General features: G+C 40.5%; 1 non-coding gene across 1 annotated transcript; it reads left to right on the top strand.

Annotated features, from left to right (window-relative positions):
* Positions 1–14,613: 14,613 nt before the first annotated feature.
* Positions 14,614–14,720, top strand: LOC138986592 (U6 spliceosomal RNA). The gene has a single exon (XR_011463396.1). It is a non-coding gene; the product is annotated as a U6 spliceosomal RNA (small nuclear RNA).
* Positions 14,721–14,941: the final 221 nt, after the last annotated feature.

Raw genomic sequence — 14,941 nt, 5'->3', positions numbered from 1 at the left:
TTTTTAGGTAGGAACAAATCTCTAAAATTAAAATGTGAATTAGTGGGAACTTCCTGAGTTTGAAATAGTCATTTCACATACCCCCTTTCAAGAAAAACATTAAGTAAAATCCATTTCTGCTTGACTTTTCCTTTATGTACTTAAAACTTTTCTTCTCTGGGGCCCATACTTTATGGTCCTCAAGAGAAAGGGTTATCTCCCACCTCTCTCCCCATTCTCTTCTCTATGCTTCTAATACAGCCTAGAATAAGTTTGTATACACCATGAACACTTAGAAAATATTTGTTGTTGGACTTGCTTATTTCTGTTTTCCATTAGTCCCAGCTGAGCCATGGTCTCAGAATTCTACGAAATGGCTTCTGCCTCTTCAGAAGCCTGGTATCTGTTCCCAGTGCCCCGCTTTGGTGTTCTGGGTCGCAATGAGAGAGACCTCAGCTACGTCCAAGCTCCAGGATTTCTTCCCTTGCATGGATGGTAGATTTGCTCCAGCCAGTCCCCCTGACCCAGGGAGGCTTGAAAGGGAGGCTTGAACAGGAGGCCATTCAAAATCCAGGAGGCAAGACACTTTCCTCCCTGAATGGTGAGAATTGGAATATTTCCTGCCGTATCAATAAACAAGGATGCCAACATCATCACCGGATTCCAGATCTCCAGGGCAGTCAGGAAAGAGAAGAATACCTAGGATCAGCAGCATTAGGCTGCAGCCACTCCCTACACCTTGAGGTGCTCAGGATGTGAAAAATACAGGATACTGGCCCCAGATAACTGAGATGCATATGAAAGGAATGATGTCAGTGAGCCCAGACTCTCGCATCTTCCCATACAAAGAAAAGTGCTACATTACTTAACTTGAGATATCTGGTTTTCTTTAATTCACAAAAATACTTTTGATGTTCAGACTGTGCATGTGTGTGTGCTCAGTCGCATCTGACTCTGCGACCCCATGGACTGTAGCCCTCCAGGCTCCTCTGCTCATGGGATTTCCCAGGCAAGAATACTGGAGCGGGTTGCCATTTCCTCCTCCAGTGGATCTTCCTGATTCAGGGACAGAACCTGGTTTTTCTGTGTCTTATACATCAACAGGTGGGTTCTTTACCACTGTGCCACCTGGGAAGACCCACCTGCCCTTTGTTGCAAACTTCTATATAACTTGACTCCTCCCCCCACCTCCTGGGAGCAGTTCTCTCAGGGTTACTTGAGATGCTGTCTTCTGGGCTTGAAGTCCTAAAAATTTCCACAGAATGAAACATAACTCTCAACTTTTAAGTTCTGACCATTTTTTAAGTCAACAATGAGACACCCCTGACCAGACCCACCAGGAAACCCAAGTGGTCCGGGCCAAAAGAGTCCCTAAGATGCCCTTGGCTTGGATAGTAGCTGGGAACCACACAGCCAGCCGCACTCTGCAGCTCAGCCTTTGGGTCTGTAGAATCTTGTCACTGGGACCCCCAGAACTACCATCTCCCAATATCTGAGCATGTGGTCAGCTCCTGACTCAGCCTGGGGACGGGCTCTGGCTGAGCTCAATGTGACTGAGAACTCTGTCAGCAAGACCCTTCAGTCAGAGAAAGAAGCTGCTCTGAGCACTGCAATCTGGAGCCGTGCTGGGGAGGAGACCCGGCCCCCAAGTGTAGCTGCCTGCAGCCCACCCTGCCTGTGTGCAGAGTGGGGACAGAGGGCTTGGAGACAAGCTGAGAGCTCCCTGGGAAGCAAGGCTCAGGTTCTCCTGTCACTGTGAGTGGCAAGTGCAGAGAGAGGTCAGTGGTTATTCTCTGATCACATCTGAGGGTATAGGAATGTTCCTGCTGGTCCAGTGGCTAAGACTTCATGCTCCCAATGCAGGGGGCCCAGGTTCTATCCCTGGTCATGGAATTTGAGCCCACATGCTGCAGCTAAGAGTTTGCTGATATGGGAACACCAGAGATTGCCTTGGATGGTCCTTTTCATTAACCCTATAATTAAGAGCCATTATTTATAAGACAACATCCTCTTCTTGAAAGCCTATTGGAAAAGCAACAAAACGAGAAGTGATGTCCCTGAAGTTGAATTTAGTAGTCTGATGTTGCAGAAAACAGTACTCAAGAACACCACACTTGGAGAGTTGGACAACTCAGGTTTATTACACCAGCATGCCCAGAGGAGTTAATACTCCAAGCTCTGAGCCCTGAACAAAGGGATTACAGAGTTTTTATAGACAGACTATAGCGGGCAACACTAGCTGTTAATAGGCTGGTTTAAACTAAGGGGTTTCATGCACACAGGAACAACAGTCAAGATGGGGAGGGGGATGCCTGACCTTTACATGGACAGGCATGATTAAGCAGGTTTGCAAGGGCCAGGCAATTGCAAAGAGCAGGACAAGGAAGAGCGAAATAAGCTCCAGTTCCTAGTATTGTAAGTCCCCACTTTCTGAGACTACGTGACCTACGTGACCCAGACTTTGCAAGCAGCAAGCTGAGTTACAGAGGCGGAAGGAACAGGAGGTTATGTAAAGTTTTAACTTTTCCTCTTCATTGAGACCCAGTGTCATATAGCCTAACACTAGCTCAAATGGGTCCTGAGTCTGTGAAAGGACTAAACTCTACCAGTGACAGCTGACTCAGCTCATTCAGTTTGTATAAATCTAGTGGAGTTTCCCTGAAGCCTGAGAAGTCACTGGAGACTAAGTCTGGTTATATGCTGTACAGACAATGGGTAAACACCATTTGGAACACAGACCTACAGCAGATCCAGAGTAAACAAAACCTGATGCTTGTATGAATATCTAAAAACTGTAGAACCCTAGTGTTAGGGGAAGCACACTGACTGAAACCGCCCACCCTGGCCAGGCACCATAGTCATCATTGGCATGAGTTGTTTTATGACAGGAGGTCCTGGTCAGGAACATGGAACTAATAAGCCCCCATCAACAGGGAGAGTTCAGGAAAACTCAAAGAGTGACACCACGTGTCCAACCATCTCCCACAGTCCTCGCTGGCATCCATCTTGGCTGAACAAGGTGTGCACCACCGGGAAAGATTCGGAGTCAGAATGATTGGCTAAAGACAACCTGGAACCTAATCCCATCATCATAAAACCCAGGACTGCAAGCAGTTCTCCTGGGTTCCTTAACCCCACTGCTCTCGGCCCAGGCACAGATTCCCAATAAAATCTCTTGCTTTGTCAGCACATGTGTCTCCTTGAACAATTCATTTCTGAGTGTTAGACAAGAGCCCACTTTTGGGCCCCTTTCTGCAACACTATGAGCAAAAAAAAAATAAGAATGAAAAAGTTATTAAGTGGATAACATATCTGGGCATTATTCTATTCAATGTGCATGCATTACCTCACAGCAACCTTAAGTTATTGTTGACTAAAAAATATAGCCACAATCCGAAAGTAGAGAGTTATTTTATTTAGTGGAAATGTTTAGGACTCTGACCCCGGGAGACAGCATCTCAGTATCTCTGAGAAAACTGCTCCAAGGGAGCAAGGAGGGTGAGTCAGGCTATACACAAGTTTGCAACAAAGGGAGCAGGCAATCTAAATGTCAAACATCAGGTATGAAGTTAAAGTAAATTCTATGTATGAGAAGATGCAAGCCTGTGGGCTCACTGAATTCATTCCTTTCATATGCACCTCAGCTGCTGCTGCTGCTAAGTCGCTTCAGTCGTGTCCGACTCTGTGCGATCCCATAGGTGGCAGCCCACCAGGCTCCCCTGTCCCTGGGATTCTCCAGGCAAGGACACTGGAGTGGGTTGCCATTTCCTTCTCCAATGCATGAAAGTGAAAAGTGAAAGTGAAGTCGCCAGCTATCTGGGGCCAAATCCTGTTTCCTTGTTCACCTTAAGGAGTGGTAGATGGCTGGCTGCTTCTTGCATTTGCCAGGGTCCTCAGCAATCACCATTAGGGATGGCAGCATCCACTGGATTGCAGTTTGGGGAGCCCTCATTCACATTTGGAGGCAAGAAATCTCTGATGGCTGTGACATTTCTTGTTTATTGATATGGCAGGAGATATTTTCATTTCGTGTAATCTTATTAGCCTTATTTTACAGATAAGAAAATTGAGATAGAAAAGTTAAGTAACTTGTATAGGGTCAAAAAATAAGTGAGGGAGGTGGGCCTCAAAGTCTGGCAGTCTGATTCAGAGCTCGTGCTCTTTAACCACTACACTATACTGCTTCACAAAGATAAAAGAGATCCCTGTCTCTAAGCAGAACTGGCTTCATGGACATGTGATTAGTGCAGTAGTACAGGGTCCTGAGCTTAGAAGAGACTTGTACTTGCCACTGTTTGAATTTTAATAATTCAAATTTGTGCTTTGTAAGTGAACACCAAAATGTGATAGAATAATTGACTAGGCACTTGAAGCTCGGAGTCTCAGCTAGCACAGTCTCATCTTTCACTGCTTCTCCACCTCCCAGGAACAGATTCTCTGTCTTACTAGTGACTGCTGCAGCCCTCCACAATCAGGGATCTGGGCATGGGCCAGGGGAGGATGGGGGTCAGGTACACATGCCCTGTAACATCTCAGGGTTGAATGTGATGACAGCTAGCCATCCTGGCCCCACTGTGGTATTACCAGGGCATATTTGGCAGATCACTCAGCCGGCCCTATTGCCCACCCAGATCCAGGCACCTAGTGCATCCTGGTGGAGAGGCTGCAATACTCTTGGTGGTCACCTGTCTACCCTGGGTTGGGGTGGCTGATCCATGGGAAGAGGATATGCCTGGGTCTACTTATTTACTCTTGACCAGGATACAGTGCATCTGCCCAGAAGGAAGGAAAAGGACCCAGCAGCCAGTGGGCCCCATACATGTGCATCAAATCACAGGGTGGGGTAACAGGGCACTTATGAGAGTCTTCACTTGCCCCACAAATATCCCAGTGCCTGAAAGGAGTATGAAATTAAAAGGAAAACTTTAAACACCATGAGAGGTTGACAGACACACTCCAGTTGAAAGGAAAAAAAAAACTGTATTTGAATATCTTTAATGGCAATTTTTTCTGCTTTTTGTTCAAATGTCACATTGACATTTTATACTGGGGCTACAAATTATATACCCAGTTCTGACTGTGAGGACTGTCTATTATTAAAGTATTTTGGTATCCCCTGAGATCTACCATTCCCCGTGTAGAAATGATGAAAGCTGATGAGGTTGTAACTGTCTCTAGTCTTGCTGGGGCTGATTAGAGGATAGGGGACACTTCTACTTGCCAAAGAAGCAGCCCATTTCATCCCAAACTCCTAGCAGTGTAAAGTATCTCACTTCATGAAAGGGATTTTGGAGGATGTGGTAATAAACAATATTCTGTGGTATGAATCAGGAGACCTGAATTCCAAATCTGCCTCTGCCACTAACTAGTTAAGAAAATTGCTCTCTCTTGGGGACTGTGTTTCTTCATATACGAAAAGAGCAGTTTCAATTAACCTGGTGTTTTCAAACTGTCACTGAGTTTCTACAGCAGTGCCTTGGAGAGGGAGAGGTGAGTGCTAGGCAATGGACCCATAGGCACCTCACACTTTTCCAGCCAAATTTGTTCAACTTTTGTTTTATATTTTTTGTTCTGCATTGGGATTCACTTGAAGAAATAATTCTGATGCTTAAAAAATTAAAACCCATAATTCTCAATGATCTCTATGGTCTCTTATACCTCTGACTTCTGATTCTGAGAGTCTCTAACCTTGAATCCTACAAGGATAAATCTATCATATGCATGGGCTTGTTACCATAGAAGAACAGAAATTAAGGGAGGACAAGGGGCTAAAGGGTAAACACCTTGATATGTGTTAGTCGTTCAATTGCGTCTTACTCTTTGTGACCCTATAGACTGTAGCCCTCCAGGCTCCTCTGTCCATGGAATTCTCCAGACAAGAGTACTTGAGTGGGTTGCCATCCCCTTCTCCAGGGTATCTTCCCAACCCAGGGATGAAAACCAGGTCTCCCACATTGCAGGCAGATTCTTTACCATCTGAGCCACTAGGGAATCTCAATTGATTATACATAGGGAGTGAAAGGGGAGGGAAGTAACAAGGACTCACTCAGGTTTTGGACTTAAGGGACTGGGTGATGCCATTTACTTGATACCATACAGGGAAAGAGGAGGAGCAGGTTTAGAAGAGTTCAGTTTCTGAACGTTAAGTTTGAAGTGCCTAAGGAACTTTCAAGAGGAGGTTCCAGCTGGTAATTGGATATAATGATCTGGAGCTCTAAGGGGGCTGGTTTTCACATTGCTACCAAGTAAACCACAGTCCCTTACAACTGGGGCTTAGGAGTCCTTGGCAGTCGGCTACTAAGGCTAGACCATTTCTGGGAATAGAGGCAGAGGCAAATCCATTCTTGAGGCCTAAAAATTGATTCTAACCTAGATGTGGATCAAGATTATCAATACTTTCTGTTTTTCCTTGTAGCTTGAGCCTTTCAATAACTTTCCCCCAACTAGTCGTTGGATATTAGTTACTTTCTCTTCTCTTGGCCTTGGTTTGCTCCTCTATAAAAGTAAAATATTAAGGTTTTATATTCTTCAGATATAGGATTTTATGTTTTTATGGATAGCATGTTGGTCAACATATTTAGACAAGCTAGCAATATCCACACATTTCACACATCTTTACAAATTCTGAAGACTAGCCTGAACTAATAAATTAATTGGGATTCTATTTACACTTGTGTTTCCTATTGGAAGTATATTCAGGAATACAAATGGACTTGGCTCAGGTCCATTCAAACTTTGCATACCAAAAAACAACAACAACAACCCATAGCTGTAATTCAGGCCTGGAATTTTTGCTAATAAACGATCCATTGTTTCTTACAAAAGATCTTCAAATCCTAGTCTAATTAGTGAACCCAATCTCTTGTTTGGCTGAGTATTCTCTTTGTGATATAGCCCTATAAATCTCAATAACTGTACATGTGAATTCACATATAGACATATTTTTTAAGTTCAGTGTGGCAGATATCATACAGCATTTGGAAAACACACATCTGGGAATCTTCTGAGTCCTTATGAAAGATAAAGATTTAACTTAATTTAGCCTGAAAGATGTCACGGAAATCCTCTAGATAAGCACATGAGTGGTAAAGCAAAGGAATCCTTGTTCCCTTCTATAACTTACAGTCAAATTACATTGTTTTCTAACCTTGTTATCTTGGAATGAACTCTGGCTAGTGTTAAAGTAGTTCACAACCAGTTGACATATTCATTCAACATATTTCCTTCTCTTAAAACATTTCTTATAAGTTGTTTCAGAAAATGCACATTATTTTCTCCTTATAAGTTCTTCCTATTATACTGCGATTTATCTACTTCTAAACACTTAGCCAGAGCAGTTCAATTATTCTTACAAGGCTTTATTCACAGGCAAAGAAAACACTGTGAATAGAACTGTGGGCAGGTCTTCATAGGACATAGTACTTTCTGGAGACTCAGAATGGGAAATTAGGGACTTTGCTCCAATATTTTCCATAAAGCAACTTTCACTTCCTGGTCTCTCAAACTGTAGATGAGAGGATTTAACATGGGGATCACCATTGCATAAAACACTGAGACCATCTGATTTCCTACCTGGGATCCCACTTTGAGAGAGTTGCAAGTAAGTGCACATAGTTTTTCCATAGTATAGGCCAACAGCAGTCAAGTGGGAAGCACAGGTAGAGAACATTTTTTGTTTTCCAGAAGCTGAAGGTATTCTCAGGATAAGGAAGGACAGGTAGGAGACAAGGATTACCATAATGGAGGTGATCAGGGTGGATCCCCCACAGCCAACAGCCAAGATCTGGGTGACCCAGGGGTCTGAGCAAGCCAGTGCCAACAATGGAGGGAGTCACAGAAGAAGTGAGGAAGGACATGTGGTTGATTGAACTATAGTTGTGTGGTGGAAGTTGTCACAGCAATCATGTTAACTAATCCACCAAGGTAGCATCCTGCTCTCAGGAGGGGACAATGGACTCTAGACATGGTGATGTGGTAGAGCAGTGGGTTACAGATGGCCATATAGCGGTCATAGGCCACAGAAGCCAAAAGGTTGCATTCAGCAGAGGCAAAGATTATGAACAAGCCCAATTTGAGTCACACATCCAAAGAAAGAAACAGCCTGCAACTTAGATAACAAATTTGCTAAAGTCTCTGGGACTGTGACTGAAGAGAAACAGACATCAAGAAAGGACAGATTAAAGAGGAAAAAATACATGGAGGTGTGGAGGCAGGGACTGACTCCGATCAGGGCAATCAGGCCTGGATTCTCCAACAGAGTGACAATGTAAACAAATAACACTCCAAATAGCAGGCCCCCAAGTTGACGATCATCTGTCATGCCCAAAAGGATGAAGTCAGTCACTGTAGATGAATTCTCCATCAATACAAGCTAAGTATTCTTCTTGATGAGTAAAGCATTCTTTTGACATGTTTTAAGTGAGGAAATAATAGGGAACTGGATGATATGGGTAAACAGTCCCACTCAAAACACAAGAATCCACAACACTGTCCAGTCTTCCCCCTAGTGTACATTCTCACTTTAAATACCTTCCCAAGTAGTATCATTATTTTTAAAAAAGTTAAAGAAAGAGAGAGAGAAAGTTATAAAAAAGAGAGAGAGAAAAGGGGAAGGGAAAAGAGGTAGAGAAAATTCAGAAAGCAAATGGAATACATAAGAAAGAGAGTAAATGCCTAAGATGGAAGATAAACTTAATATTTGTTAAAGGAATAAGTGAGGTAGAAAGAAAAATAGATCTCATCAAGTGATCCTCTTTACATATATATATATATATATATATGTATATATCTCACAACTTTGAATATCAATTATAACAAAAAAATATTTAAGATAGTATTAAATTTTTAAAAAGTGAGATGTCCTTTATGAGGCAGGATTACAAACTCTTAGAAAATTTGGGGGTGTGGAATTCCATCTCACCCTCCCTCACTTTTCCAAATCAATCTCAAGGAATTACTGCAGATGAAGTAACAATAGAGTAAATATGTCAACTGATTTCATCTTGACAGAGAGCCCCCTCCTCCCTTTGGTATTAATGATATTATTTCTGAAACAGTATAAGTCACAGACACTCACTATTTTGCTCAGTAAGTAGAGGGTTTCCCAGGACCTTGATCATCTCTTCACTGGTAGATGGCTGCAGAATCAGAATGCCCCAAAATGGCCATCAGAAACTGAACTCAAGGTATCAGGTATCATTTAGATCCTGTGAAAGACCAACAGAAAGATTCATGAAGTTCTTGCCTGATCATCACCTGAGTGATTCCTTTAACCATGCTTGGGACAAAGGTACTGCAGCTGCAGAAAACTGACTGCAAATTCCACAAGGACTTGTTGGTTAGGTCCATCAGAGCAAAGGACCAGATCTCAAAACAGTTGGAGTCAGGTGACACTGAGGCTACGTGCATGGACTTTATCCCTCCCTCTTGTAGTCACAGGATATTTCTAATGCTGACTTGCTCCCTCACACAGATGCTTGGGTCTTGCCCTGGATTAAGCACCTAACAAGAGAAGGGATAAATCCATATCGATACATCTCCACGTGTAGAATTTAAACTTAATCATAGCCCCTGTGGTTCACTGGAATGACCATCAGCAATAGGTGTTTAAAGCGATTTCTGTATTTGGTGAGAAGCTGGATGAGGAAATCTCAGAGGGCTCTCCCAACTTTGATTTTTAAAACAGCAATACCTGTTTCAATTCACCAGAAAACATAGGTTCTTTATTTGGTGTAGTAAAGATGTCTGATTCTGGACCTATACAGACCTATTTGAATCCTGGTTTCAGAGATCACTCATTCTGTGACTTAGGACTTAACCTGCCTAAGTGCACTAAGAAGGGACCCTTGTCATGGCACAATAGTAAAGGTTAAGTAAAATATTTTAAGTAAAACACTTGGTACATATCAATTGCTCACTGAATTCTACTCTCTTCATTTATGACCACTGCTACTTTATGTATTTACTTTTTTTCTTCTCCATTTCACCAAATGGAATCAGAAGTATTGCTTTTTGTATACTATCACTTCAGACCAACAGCAGTGAACCTTAGAGAGGCTGACTAAAGAATTAGTATAATCTCCATGTTGCAGCCCCTATTCATCCCTCAGAGACACACACACACAGCAGTTTTGGCCAGAACAGATAAAAGAAGCATCTTTACTTGTGGTAGTAATTCACACCTTTTTGCTCTACCCAAACTGTTGGAATTAACTCCTTCTGCCTCTGCTACTGCTGGTCAGCACAGCAGCCTGTCCAGGGGAGTTTTCAACAAATGGCAAGTATTCAACAAGTACTTCCAAATGGGAAGATTGGAGTAGGAACTCCTGGGAGGAATGGACACAATGGATAAAACACCGCTTTGAGAGACAAAAGACATGAGTTTTAGTCCTGGCACTAATTTGTATTGTCTTTCAGTGGAAAAGCCACTTAACCACTTTGAGCCCCGTATTTTCTCACCTTAAAAACAATATCCACCATGCCTCTCTTTTAGGGTTGGCATGAGGATCAAATAAAGTAACGAATGTGAAAGCACTCTGTAAACTCTGAAGGGTGATACAATACACATGGAACGGATCCCTATTATTATTTCATCATGGGAGATGGGAGAGGGAGGAGGAATGCATCAATATGATTGTTTTTTCTGCTGCCTGCTTCAGCTCCTGCTTACTGAGCTGCACTCTTTGCCCTCCCACTCACCCCCTACACACACATCATCTGCTCTGCCTCTCCACTGTGAAAGTTTCAACCTGCGCAGGCTTAAACAAACAGCTCCTCGTGGTTCATGTATCTTGAATCATAAAAAGACAGGTTTTCAATGTTAGTTTCACACCCTTGTATCATTTTTTAAATTTCCCGTTTTAGGATAACTCTATTCCTTGACATCTGTATGCACTGTAGGCAATCAATAAATATTACTTGAATGAATAAGTGACTCTCTATTAGTCTTTAGAAGATAGTGAAATCTTTTTCCCTTAAAATAAGATTGAATTGCTTTTTATTCTCAAAGGAAACAAGCATACAAAATTAAGACTGTATTAAGGAAATGATTCGATACACTCCATCTGCATATGCCACTGCATTAACTAGTGTCAATATAACAGTTACAATGGGTATGTTATTAGCTTGGCTAATGTCTCTTGGATATGTACTTATAGGAAATAATCAGGCACTCCTGTAATTTGTTGAAGAAGCAACGTTTCATGGTTAAAAATACATTCATGCATTTAATCTAGAGGCATATACATTTACAGTACCAGCTCTTTAAGAAAAATGTTTTAGTTATCTCTTTTCAATTCTTCAGTTATGTAGTTCACAAGGAATCTTCCAAAAATAGCATAACATTTAGAACTTAAATAAAGGTTCGCTTATTTACTTATTCAATAAAATTTCTTGAGTGTTTAACAAATGCAGCCTTTCAAAAGATCTTACATTCCAACTCACATATTTCCAGATGAAGAAACAGAAGTCCAGAGAGGTTAAGAGACACAGTGAATTAGTGGCAGAGCTGGTGTTGTAGCCCAGATCGCCTTGACCTGATTCTGTGACCTTTTCACATCACTATCTGGCTTTCCCCTTAATTTGTTTTCTGAAGGTATTCTCGATAGGACTTTCATCTTTGGTACTTTCATTGTTTCAATAACAGATGAAAGGTCATTTCAGTCACTGTATTTGAGCTATACCATCTTGTGCAAATATCTTGCTCTTTCTTGGTCCTAGATTCTTCATCAATAAAATGAAGCAGCTAGACTAGGCGGTCTCTGAGGTTCTTTCCAGCTTTGAGCTATAATTTCCCATGGCTCTGCAAGTTAAACTGTACATACATCATTGGTTATACTCAATATCTGACTGAGGGAAGCTGAAAGAGAAAATTTCTATAGTTCCATGAATCTAGGCTGTACAAAACACTCCATCCTACTTTGCTCTCTCAGCCCTCAGAGTGACAGAAATGTCATATTGGTGCTTGGTCTTAGTGTGAGGAACCAAGGACCATTACTGTAAGAGCATGAGAAGGATGGTTCCAAACTTCCTAGGCACTGTAATGTAGAAAGACTTGGTCAAAGATCTGAGCAAAGTGTCTAGGCTCTGTCACATTGTAATCCTGTGATCCTAGACACTTTTTCAACATCTCTGCCATCAATTCCCTTACATAAAATGGAAATAATATTACCTAAATAAGTGACTATCTCAAATGACTGTTTTGAAGATTAAATAAGAAAAAAATATACACAAAGTGCTTAACAGGTATTTAGGTACTTAACAAATGTTGCTTTTGCTTCTTCTTAAAAGTCTATATTTTAATTTTATGATTCCATATATATGAAAAGTCCAGAATAGGCAAATCTACAGAAGCAAAATGAATTAGTGGTTGCCAAGGCCTTGAGGATTGGTGCAGGAATGGTAAATATAGGGGGTGGTTTGTTTGCTTTGATTAAAAGCTATCTGATTTTTTAAAAATTTGTGTACTTTTACTTTATTTAATAATGAGAGTTGGACCATAAAGAAAGCTGAGCGCTGAAGAATTGATGCTTTTGAAGTGTGGTGTTGGAGAAGACTCTTGAGAGTCCCTTGGACTACAAGGAGATCCAACCAGTCCATCCTAAAAGAAATCAGTCCTGAATATTCATTGGAAGCACTGATGCTGAAGCTGAAACTCCAATACTTTGACCACCTGATGCGAAGAACTGACTCATTGGAAAAGACCCTGATGCTGGTGAGCTGCAGTCCATGGGGTCACAAAGAATCAGACATGACTGAGCGACTGAACTGAATTGAACTGAACTTTTAATAGGTCTTAAACTTTTGACACTTATGTTACCAAGGATCTTATTGTTAGTTTATTTCAATGTCCAGCATAATTTGATATTTGCATATATTTACCAATTTCTGACTCTTCCTCTCTTTTTTGGTGATGATACATTCTAAAATTGTAGGGAAGTTTGCACAGCTTTGAATATATTAAAAACTACTGAATGTACACACATTCATATGTGTGTATTGTAGTGGTATGTGAATTACTTATCAATAAATCTGTTACCAAAAAAGCAATCCTGATTAATACTAGGGAAAAAAGTCTATAATAAATTGGTTATCCTTGACTGAATCTAAATCCTTCTACTGACCTACAGCAGAGAGCCCTGGTAAGAACTGGATGAGATCATTAATTTAAAAGTAGTTTGAAAAATTTAATAATGACAAAAGAAATGCATTCAAAGGAAATGATACAATCATAATCTGAGAAATAAAGAAATGGAGAAAGACACCTTGCTTCCAATCAGCAAGGCTAAAATATAAGAAAGATGAGACTGTTTAAGTTAATGTATAGCATTAATGCAATATCAACTTAAAATTCTGAAGAATATTTTATAGGCTATGACAAATTTATAGTGAAATTCACCTGGAAGAATAAGAAGACAAAAATGCCAAAAAATATTATTTTTAGTAATGATGGAGATAGCCTCTCAAAACCTTTTAAACCTTATTACAAAGCCATACATATAGAAAAAGACCATTTGGCATTGAGTAAAAAATTAATATTGATCAATGAAATAGCATACTTTAGAAAAGGAAAACCAAATATTTAAAAACATTTCCAGTTGGCTAGAAAGAATACACACACACACATATACACACACAATAAAGGAAACACTAACAAATAAATATTATGGGGGAAAGTGTATACTCATAAAAAGAGAAATAAATTTGGATATGTACCTCATGTCATCTATTTCAATAAATTTCAGATGGATCAAAAAGTTAAACATCAAAATCTAAACTGTGAAACGAAGGGGAAAAAAAGAACAGCATTATTTATCTAGGTAGTGTAGCCATTGAAAAAATTGAGGGTAACATAAAAGCCAGGATGATGTGTTTAAAATATGACTAAAAATCTTGTACACATTGTACTATAACAAAATGGAGATCAAAAAGGAAACCATCAAAAGCGAAAAATAGGCAATTGAGCAGAACTTTAAAAACACACCCATCAGAACATATAAATAATGAAACATATGAGATCAATGTATGAAGCTCACCAGATAAGTGGTCACAAAATGAACAACATGCACAGTAGGGAACATACTGAGTGTGTAATGACATGATAAAACATGTGACCTCAGCATAATGCAAATTAAAACACAAGTTTCCCAAAAACCTTGGTACGTATGTATATGTAATAAAGACCACTGTCAGCAAACGTGACTCTGTAGATTGCTGATGGCAATATTTATTCTTTGTCTTGCCCGGTCTGGTGCTCTGTGATGACCTGGAGGGATAGGATGGGGGAAGGGAGAGGAGGCTAGGGAGGAAGGGGATGTATGCATAATAACAGCTGATTTGCATTGTTGTATGGTAGACACCAACACAACACTGTAAAAATTTAAATAAAAAAATTGGAAACAAACAAACAAAAAGGAATACACCTCCAAGGATATAATCCAAAATAAATAAAAGCAATTTATGCAGAAATATTCATTATATTGCTATTTAAATATTCATCTACTGTATATATATAAATCACCATGCTATATATTTAGGGGATTCAGTTATGTGTAAGACCCAATCCTGGCCCTCAAGGATCCCAGAACATAGTAAGGAAGGCAATTGTATGTAAAATAAAGACAAAGAACTACAGCAGTGCTCGCTTCGGCAGCACATATACTAAAATTGGAACGATACAGAGAAGATTAGCATGGCCCCTGCGCAAGGATGACATGCAAATTCGTGAAGCATTCCATATTAAAAAAAAAAAAAAGAACTACAGCAGCAAAGAACCAGTGTCATTCTTTGGGGGTGAAGTGGGGTAGGCTTGGAGAAAAAAAAGGTATGGAGGAGGTAATATTGGACATGGATCTTGAAAGGTGAGTGGGGTTTGGTGCAAGATGGGAATGGTTAAAAGACATTTCGTGAAAGATTCCAAATGATCCATAACTCAGGGATGGCTAAAAACACCATTTGATATTAA

This window comes from Bos mutus, chromosome X (assembly GCF_027580195.1).
Source record: "Bos mutus isolate GX-2022 chromosome X, NWIPB_WYAK_1.1, whole genome shotgun sequence".
Classification (NCBI taxonomy): domain Eukaryota; kingdom Metazoa; phylum Chordata; class Mammalia; order Artiodactyla; family Bovidae; genus Bos; species Bos mutus.
This window is presented reverse-complemented; position numbering and strand designations above follow the sequence as displayed.